The following is a 10831-nucleotide window of genomic DNA, read 5'->3' as shown; positions in this document are numbered from 1 at the left end:
GATTCACAAGTCATGTAAAATGAATGGGTCCTGTTATTTAGCAGATTTGTCAAAGTTGTAAACAGGGCTATTTTAACTATCTGCAGAATTCATACTGCCTTTTAAATGTTGCTGTTTTCATTGGCTCATGTTGTATTAAAAGCATACAGCCATTCTTGCGAATGTTTTACATCTTTACTAACGTTCTGTATATGGCATAATGACCTATGAATAAGTTGCCAATTTAATAAGCTTGAAGATGCTTTCTTGCTCGAACAAATATTTATAAACATAACTGGATCGGGGGAGGAAGGAAAGGGAGTTGTTGCGTCAAATGAGTTAAAACCCTCTTTACTGCAAAACCCATAAAAAGTAGTCTTATATAATGATAAACTAAAGCTCATTTCAGTAAACTCTCCCACAATATTTTGTGCTAGATTAAATTGCTGCAAACTATTAAATCCAGTTCTTTGTTTCAAAGTCATTAATGTATGGGGAGACATTTCAAAAGAAAGAAGTGGGGGGGGGGGGGGAGAGAGACAACATCTTGGTCTGATGCAATTAAATCATTTCCATCACAGTACTTGATTTATCGCTTTTAATAAAGTATATTCAAGGCCATTTCAAAACACTCCAGAGATGGTTTATTTCACTAATTTGTTCAGGTGCAAAACACAACACTAAAACATTCCTTCCACTCGCTCTGAACCATAGGGAGATTGCTATAATATACGAATACACCCACAAGTGGTAATATTGCTACTAATATTGAGGGGGTTGTTTGTTTTTCCTGTTCCGTCTAACCTTGGAATGAAACAAATGGCGAAGAATTTGCTGGGTGGGATCCAGAAAACCCCAGCACAAAACAAAAAACACTTCCACTTCTGCAAGAAGAGGGTCTCTGGTTCCCACCAGTCTAACCAGTGTAAAACCTACCATCCTCATCCTATCCTATTCCAAAAGGCAGGGGCAAAACTAGGCTTCATTTCACCCGGGTCAAAGACCCAGTTTGGCACCTGCCAGGCGCATTTGCATACACACACAGAGTCTGTGAGCCTCAATGACACCCCTCTGGAGGCTTCACCCAGGGCAAAAACCCCAGCTAGCCCCCCCCCCAAAAAAAATATTTCCTCAGTCTGCTGGAGCGGCTTCTCAGAGTGCAGCCCCACTGAGTGGGAATCTGCTAATGTCTTTCCTCTTGACATTTATAGGAATTGTTAAGTCTATATGCCACACTTCTTTGTTGTGCAGTTAAGATGAGGGTGGGCTATTTAGGTGATAGTTTCTTAGAACTAATCAGAGTCCATTTTCCTTTCTGCTCTCTCCTTGATATATTTATCTATTTATTAAATTTCTAGACCACTCTTCATCCGAGGATCACAGGGTGGTTTGCAATATAAAAACCACAAAAAGCACATAGACATTGCAACAAACACATTGTTTAAAAGGCCATAGATGGTTTAATTGGCAAACCACCTTGGAGAAGAGGAATGTTTTTGGCTGACACCTGAAGATACGTACCGGTATGTAACGAAGGCAAGACTCCATGGAGAGAGCTTTCCACAGACGGAGCCACCACAGAAAAGGCCCCTTCTTGTGTTGCCACCCTGCAGACCTCTTGTGGAGGATGCACATGACGATCACAAAGTCTGGGTCGGTTCATTTGGGGAGAGGATGTCCTTGAGATATTCAGTCCTGAGCCATTTAAGGCTTCATTGGTCAAAACCAATACTTTGAATTGGGCCCAGAAACTAATTGGCAGCTGTAACGGATCTGCCCTTAGGCAGGGTATGGTCAGAAACCCCAACGTGTGAAGAGTTAAGGTTCTGTCTGTTTGAGTGGCAGTTCGCTCGCAGGAGGCGGGACTTTTCGCCCTTTAAAAGGAGGGAGCGGCAGTTGGTCAGGGGGGAGAAAGAGGGAGTAAGTGGTGACTGAGGGAGAGAGGGTTAGAGACCAGGATAGTGGTGGGTAGGTTAGGCTAGGTTGAAGGTTTAGTATGTTATACTGAATAGAAAACCTTTTATGCTGTTATGAAACTACATTTAAAGATTTGATTCTCTGAAACCGTTATGCTCTAAAAAGAAAATAAAGACTAGTTTTGTTGCTATAAGTCAGATGTCGTCAATTTTGGGGTCCAGCGGATTATAAACTGCTCATGAAGAGGTGAACCCAGGGAAGAGTCCAAACTGTCCTGCGGGGTGTTAGTTTGTGTCTTAGGGGTTTCACTCAGGAGGGGCTAGCGGGCTGAAACATTGTGTATGCCACTGAGTTGCTAGAAGGGTTTAGCAGACTGATACAGTGAGGGAATCTCAAGAGAGAGACCCTGAGGCTGTAGGCCAAAAGGTGTTTAACCCCTGAAGCCCAGAGCAAGGATTTTAAACTGCGGCGGCAGCTGGACAAAGAAACTCCAGTTACTAAGATACTCCTATTTTATAACTACAAGGGAGTGAACCTCATTGACGGACCTCCGAGGGACAGGTGGGGTGGCTAAATAGTCTGACCCGGAACACCTGAGCAAATAAAAATAAATAATAAATAAACTTAGTAACAGGGGAGGGGAGTGTGAAAGGGAGGTTCGCAGCAGCCAGTGCAATCAGGCCAGGATCTGGGTAATATGCTCAAGTCGTCTTGCCCCAGTGAGCAACCTGGCCACTGAATTCTCAACCAGATGAAGTTTCCAAACCGTCTTCAGAGGCCATCCCATGTATGGTGCGTTGAGGTAATCTAAGATGATTTCTTCTCTTCTTTTCCCTCTTCATCAGGTCATCTTATTCAGTTTCTTCACCAGGGGAGGGTGGAGACAGTGTGGCATAGTGGTTAAAGTGTCAGACTAGGACCTGGGAAGCCAGGGTTCAAATCCCCACTCGGGCATGAAGCTTGCTGGGTGAACTTGGGCCAGGCACTTCCTCTCAGCCAAACCTACCTCACAAGGTTAGTGTAGGGATTAAATGAGGAGGACAAGGGACCACGTACACCACCTTGAGCTCCTCAGAGAAGAAGGTAGGGTAAATAAATAAAACATGGCGCTCAGACATGCATGTGGGTTCAGACATACACATGTAACACAGGGCTATTGTGATTGTGAAATGGCTGGAGCGGCAAGGAGAAACTTCTAAACTCCTTGGAGGAAAGGTGGAATGAAACTGTATAAATAAATGAGGTTTCTGCAATGCATATTGGGGTGGGGGAGCTCAAGGAGTGATCCTGGTGGGAGAATGGAAGTATTACCAGTGCAGGATGTAGGTGGTGCTGTGGTCTAAACCACTGAGCCTCTTGGGCTTGCTGATCAGAAGGTTGGTGGTTTGAATCCCCACAACGGGGTGAGCTCCCGTTGCTCTGTTCCAGCTCCTGCCAACCTAGCAGTTCAAAAGAATGCCAGTGCAAGTAGATAAATAGGAAGGTAAATGGCGTTTCTGTGCGCTCTGGCTTCCGTCACGGTGTTCCGTTGCGCCAGAAGCGGTTTAGTCATACTGGCCACATGACCTGGAAAGCTGTCTGTGGGCAAATGCTGGCTCCCTCTCCCTGAAGTGAAATGAGCGCCACAACCCCATAGTCACCTTTGACTGGACTTAACCATCCAGGGGTACTTTACCTTTACCTTTTACCTTACCAGTGCAGATAACTATTTCTATTTTCACCAGTGAAAGAGTGCAGGGTATGAGTTCTCTCGCAGTTGAGTTGCCTCAGTTCTTCCTTAAGCAAATTCCTCTTCTAAATAATTCACCCAGTGCATCTCAGATGGCCTAAAAACCTCACAAGCACCCGCTGCCAGGCTGCCTAATGGTGCTGACTACGCAGAAAAAAAATAACCCACTATAATCAGGAGTGGTATCCTGGTGTTATCCTGCTTACAAAGAGTGAGCTGTTTTTCACTTGCCTTGGAAATGCTTCTAAATAAGCATTCTTCTCTACAGGTCCTAGGACGCCTTGGGATCTCTTCCACCTTATTGCATATTCGTCTCTCACCTAAGCTGTTCCCGTAAGCAATTGGTCTTGCAATGCAAAAGGAAAACCCCCATCAAGATTTAATGATCATATTTCAGTGCTTCCCGGCTTAATGGGTTTTTTTGCTTTCCAGGCACTTTTGTACTCAAAGCCAACAAGTCGCAAAAACTTAGAGCAGGTTTTGTGCGCGAGGGAGAGGGAGAGAGATGGCGAATGGTTATCTAACATGCTTCCCAAAGAATAGGTATGATCAATTAAAGAAAATAAGAGAACAAACAGGAAAGGAGGGTGAAGGGATATTTGCCCAGATGGGGAGGGTATTAAGCAACAAAAGGCAAATGGTTCTGGAAAACAAGCAAACAATTGAGGGGAGCTTTATAATTCAGTAAATAAGGCTTTTGCAAGATTGGTTGTTCTTAATGTTTCGAGAAGCTTCATGAAATTCAGTTTTTCTCTGAAAGCTGTCGTTTGTGGGGAGGGTATTCAAAAACGTTCACAGAAACACATACCTTCAACATTTTTACATGCCTATTTGCATTTGTTGTTTCCTTGGTCTGCCGATGCTTGTGAAATAATAATAATAATAATAATAATAATAATAATAATAATAATAGAAAGGGCTCTTGTGGCGTTTGCCCATTTCTTGTGATTATGTTTGTACAGGGGGGTGGAAATGGTTAATGTAGATTGACGGATGAGAAAGCTCAGAGGCGGAGCCTACCTCAGAGGCGGAGCCTACCTGGTTTTGAGGCTCAGCCCAGGGGTTTTACCATTGGGAAATAGAGGAGTCAGAGTCAGACAGAGCCAGTAAAAACAAAATAGAAAATTCTTTCCAGTAGCACCTTAGAGACTAACTGAGTTTGTTCTTGGTATGAGCTTTCGTGTGCATGCACACTTCTTCAGATACACTGAAACAGAAATCACCAGATCCTTAAATATAGTGAGGGAGTGGGGAGGGGTATTACTCAGAAGGGTGGTGGGAATGGGTGATCAGCCAGTAAAAGTTGAACATAGTGATTGTGACAGCTAGAGTGAGAGACAGGGATAGAGCTGAGAGAGAAGAGTGTGACAGTGTGAGATAGTGCCACACCTCAGTATGAGATAGTGCCACATCTAGTTAAGGGCGGGCATTTGAGAAACCGTTCTGAATATATTTAAAACTTGTTTGTTCTTCAATAAACTTTCATCTTCGTTGTTGACTTTACAACCTGACTGAGACTCAGTATTTCACCAGAAGAAACCTGATAGGTGGCAGCGGAAAAATAAAGCAGTGGTGTACAGGTCAATAGTCGGTGAAACGACCGGGGGCTCTGTACGAACGCCACAGCTCTTTTTGCCATTGATACACTTGCTTTTGATTCTGCTATTGGAATAAGATATAGGTTATATTCATGGATTTGAGTTCACTATCATGGGTTTCAAGAGTGTTTAAAGACTATCATCAGTCTCAGTGTCCACTGTCTTTAAAATGGATCTATTAACTGCTTGCCCAGTGCACGTTCAGGGTCTGGTATTAAACTCTCTGATCTAAAGATCTTAAACGTGTCTCTTGAAGCAAAAAGCAGACATGGTGGGGGGAGCAATCAGGATTGCAATCACAGCATGCAGAGAAGGGAGGTTTAACCATTCTGTCCCCTGCTGTGATCCTACAAAAATGTTCTTCTATCTATAGCAAATAACACTAGAAGTAGAAGAAACCTATTTCATTTGTTATTACAGTGGTACCTCGGGCTACATACGCTTCAGGTTACATACACTTCAGGTTACATACTCCGCTAACCCAGAAATAATGCCTCAGGTTAAGAACTTTGCTTCAGGATAAGAACAGAAATCGTGCTCTGGCAGCGCAGTAGCAGTGGGGGGTCCCATTAGCTAAAGTGGTGCTTCAGGTTAAGAACAATTTCAGGTTAAGAATGGACCTCCGGAACGAATTAAGTACGTAACCAGAGATAACACTGTATTCCTATTTGCTGCATGGGAGCGAACTTTTTCAGGATTGCAGTGTGAGAAGGAAGGGTTAAACCCGTGTGCTGTAATCCTTCCAGGGGATAATTGCTGCAGGGAGTAGCCTGGCATCTCAACAGAGCTGGTGGTAGCCTCCATTAGCCTGCTCTCCATACAAACACAGTTTCCCCAGGATCCTCTATTATCTGTTAAGAGATTTCACAACAAACTTAGCTCATGCAGGGATACCTCCACCACGGCCAGCAGAATACATTGACCCATTCATGAAAATACCCATCTTTTGTTGGAACACTCCTCTTGCTTCCAGTTTACTACTGAAATACTGAATAGGGAGGAGGGGCATCTTAGGTGACCAATTGATCTGCTGAACTACTCTAACAGTAGAAGTGGGGAAGCTGTGGCCCTCCAGACATTGTTGAAGAAGAGCCAGCTAGATCAAGTCAATGGCCCATATAGTCCAACATCCTAGTCTCACAGTGGCAAACCAGATGTCTGTAGGAAACCCAGAAAACATTACAACCCCTGTCTCTCCTGGCCATGTTGATGGCAGCTGGAATCCAACAGCATCTGGATGGCCACAGCTTATCATAGAATCGTAGAGTTGGAAGGGAGCCCAAGGGTCATCCAGTCCAACCCCTTGCAATGCAGGAATCTCAGCTAAAGCACCCATGACAGATGGCCATCCAACTTCTGCTTAAAAACCTCCAAGGAAGGAGAGTCCACCACCTCCTGGGGGAGTCTGCTCCACTGTCATACAGCTCTTACTGTCAGAAAGTTCTCCCTGGTGTTTAGTTGGAATTTTCTTTCTTGTAACTTGAAGCCATTGGTTTGAGTCCTACTCTCCAGAGCAGTGGAAAACAAGCTTGTTTCCTCTTCCACATGGCAGCCCTTTAGATCTTTGAAGATGGCTATCTTATCTCCTCTCAGTCTCCTCTATTCCAGGCTTGTCCCCATCCTTTTCTGACAGTGGGAGCACCTTCTCCTGGGTTAGCTAAAACAAACCTTCCTTCATTTGAAGACTTTCTTTCTTATGGATAAAGTGAACCATTATTGTTGTTGTTGTTGTTGTTGTTTTCTTTCTCGTGCAACATCAGGCAAAATAGTAGAGAAGAGTCACATGCAGATTTTTCCAACACAGCAGAGGCATAAAATAGTTGGAATATTTCTTCATTAAAATAATTTACAAGATGGTATACAGTGGGAAATGAATTAATTCTCCTCTTTAAAATCTTGGAAACAAAATTTTGGTCTTTCTAGATTTAAAGGGAGACCTCAGTTGTGTACGCACTATAAGGCACATTTTCCCTCTTCCCCCAAATGCTGGAAACTGCAGCTTCCCCTCACAAAGCTATAATTCCCAACAGCTTTAGCAAACTACAGTTCCTAGGTTTCTTTACAGGGGAATGTGTTTTAAATATATGATGTGTACTCAGCCATTACCATCATCCTCTTAATAATTGGTTACATGACATTTGGTTCTCCATCAACATAGAGAAGTGGCCTGTTTGACATTTCTCTACTTGGAGGATGGAAAGAATGAGTGGTTTTTTAATGGATTTCTCACATCACAGCGGCCTTAGCTTAAAAAAAAAAAAATCTACCCACCAAAACAAATTAAGGAAGGAACACATGAATTGATTCTGATAATTCAGATCTGGTACAGCTGAGAACGCGGTTTGTGCATTCATTCGCATTTTAAATTGAAGGCTACAAATAATCATCATTTTATAGTGCCTTTGTTGGGATACATATCTTGAACAAAGACGGAGAAAAGAAAATGTTTATTCTGGCTTCTTTTAGACTAAGCAAAAAATCGTTTTGAAGCTTTCAGAGTAGGCTTTTCAAACATCTGAATCTCTCTGAAGTGATTAAACAATGCCATCTCCTCCTCTTCAGCCCTGTCTGTTTCCAGATCTGATGTTCCTTTGTGCTTCAGCCTCGTAATATAACACATAACATCTCACAACAACTCAGGGGGTGGCAAGGGGAGAAAGAAAACCTTGAGATTTCTTTAGTCAAAAGTTGCCACAAACACTAGCAAATCTTTGCACGTGAAATTTGCCTTTAGCTTTGTCTTCTTCCTGGATAGTTTTCAGGGCCGGATTTAGGTTTGATGAGGCCCTAAGCTACTGAAGGTAATGGGGCCCTTTATATGTCCAACTGTCCTTTGTCAACAACAAATTGTCACTGGTTTTTTGTTGTTGTTGTTGTTGAATATATTCTATGTGGTAATTTATGGACCTAATAGGTATCTAAAGCCGTTTCCACATAACAAATAGGAGCCTACACAACACAAAACACTGTTGTTGTATGTATTTTATTTGTTTTTTATCTTATATTTTGGAAATGTACATCCAGGTTTTGTTTTCCTTTAATTTTTCTTGGGGGGGGGGGCTCCCAAGAGAGTGGGCTCTTAAGCTATAGCTTGTTTAGCTTATACGTAAATCCGGCACTGATGGTTTGAGAAGTGAGCCTAATTCCTGCATTTGTTCCTCCAGCCACCCTACAGAGTTTTCTCAAAAGTACTGAAAGAAATTCTCAAACTCCACAAGTTGATGAAATGAAATTATATTTATGTCACAGGAGAGGGGGTCATGATGATCAAGAGAATCATCAGGTCTCGGTTGTACTGAGAGAACCGGTTTAACCACTTTGAACCTCTCAGGACCATAAAGAAGGCTGACCACCGAAGAATTGATGCTTTTGAATTATGGTGCTGGAGGAGACTCTTGAGAGTCCCATGGACTGCAAGAAGATCACACCTATCCATTCTGAAGGAAATCAGCCCTGAGTGCTCACTGGAAGGACAGGTCTTGAAGCTGAGGCTCCAATACTTTGGCCACCTCGTGAGAAGAGAAGACTCCCTGGAAAAGACCCTGATGTTGGGAAAGATTGAGGGCACAAGGAGAAGGGGACGACAGAGGATGAGATGGTTGGACAGTGTTCTCGAAGCTACCAACATGAGTCTGACCGAACTGCGGGAGGCAGTGGAAGACAGGAGTGCCTGGTGTGCTCTGGTCCATGGGGTCATGAAGAGTTGGACATGACTAAACAACAACATTTCCTATCTTTCTTGGATCTTTCCAAATACATGTGGAAGGCAAAGGGAGCACAAGATTCAGTCCAGTAGTCTGTTTAAGTCAGTATTAGTAACCCTTATCCTGTTGGTGACCTGACCAAGTAACAACTAGTTTTCTTGATGCCATTGGGGGGGGGGATGATAACCATTGAGAGACCGGAAATACCGGTACCTTTCTATCAGTCCATGGGTGCCCTCTTTATCTTAATCCTTTTTTTTTTAATTAAGAAGAAAATTCTTGTTTGTCCAAAAGGTAGGCAAACTTTATTCACCCCAGAAATTATATCACGTAAGTTGGGTTGCCATATTTCATGAGGTTAAAATACAGACACAAAATGTTGTTGAGCATTCTGTATAGGAATGAATGAGACATCAGCATGTACTTAAGGTATTGGTTTTGCATGAGTCCTGACAGACTCTTGACCCCCATAATACATTGACCATAATGCAGGTGGGGGGAACCTTTGGCTATCCAGATGTGGCTGAACTACAACTCCCATATTCCCTGGCCATTCCTGGGGCTGATGGGCAATGTCGTTCAACAACATTTTGAGGACCAAGTGTTCCCCACCCCCAGTCTACAGTTACCACCAAGCCTCCTCCTTCCTGTCAACCATTTCAGACTGACATTTAGCTCCAAAATGCTAGACTACGGTGGGCAGTAAGGCCACTGACAAAAACATGACGTCTCAAAGCAGCCATCAATAAAATTGCTTTCCCATGCCTGAGAGGAAGGCAGAAAAAGCTCAAAAGGTGCTACATGCTTCCTTAGCCATAGTATCACTGCCATCTAGAGGTATGTTGTGCTCTTGTGTGGACTTGTCAAAAAGTTTTTGGAAAGAAGGAGACCATAAAAATTCTTGCCAAGCTTCTCTTTTCCATTCTGCAGACTGATCTTTGCGATAGCTCTATATATTTCTTTCTTTAAACGTACAGATCAGACCTGCTGTAATAAGTTTGGAAGGGGACGCTTTTTGTTTTGTTTGTTTTTCCTTAGACTGAGGTAACACCATTGGCAGCCTTGGCACAGTTTTCAAAGAATAGCTGAGGCTTAGAAGCGTCTCAAAAGGGATGAGGTCGACTCCTAGCAAGGTGTCGCGATAAACCACCTGTGATATGACATGCATTCATTAACTGCTATAAAAATAGACCACGTGCATCAATGTGTCGAAAGAGGGCCTGTTTGTTTGTGTGGTTTGGTGATATCTTTGCTCATACACAGTTACATAATAGATGCTTAACTGTTTCTGTTGCATAAGTGATATTCTTTACCCACCCCGTCAGTCAAACAAAGTTTGAAGGTATTATTCTCTTTCTTTCTCTAACTAAAGGCCACACACAAATACAAGAGAGGCTGCTGATTTGAGGTGCCATGAAAGGGTAGCAAACGATTAGTCATATAATTTATTGTTGTTGTGTTTTTAATACCAGAGAAGGGAGGAGTTGCCTGTGGAATTGTAGAACACCTTTTTTTTCAGCGGGAACTTGCTGGAACTCAATTCTGGCACCTCTCAGGTGGGTGCCATTGTCATTATAAGAGAAACAGGGAGGTGTTCATGGTGAGTTCTGGCACCTCTTTTTCAAGAAAAACAGCACTGCTTATACTGATTCAGACCAATGGTCTGTCTAGCTCAGCATTGTGCAACAGCACTAAAGGATTCCAGATTTCCTTGCCCAACCTGGAATTGCCAGAGATTGAACTAGGATCATCTGCTTGCAAAGAGGATGCTCCCTAACTGAACTACATCCTTTTTTGCCTCAGGTGCCAAAATATCATGATCGGCCTTGGGGATTATGCACTGTGATGGGTGGAGAGAGCAATTTCCTGCCTCATCTCAGGCAGCAAAATGCCTTGGGCTGTCC

This window comes from Lacerta agilis, chromosome 1 (assembly GCF_009819535.1).
Source record: "Lacerta agilis isolate rLacAgi1 chromosome 1, rLacAgi1.pri, whole genome shotgun sequence".
Taxonomy (NCBI): Eukaryota; Metazoa; Chordata; class Lepidosauria; order Squamata; family Lacertidae; genus Lacerta; species Lacerta agilis.
Note: the sequence above shows the minus strand (reverse complement) of the source record.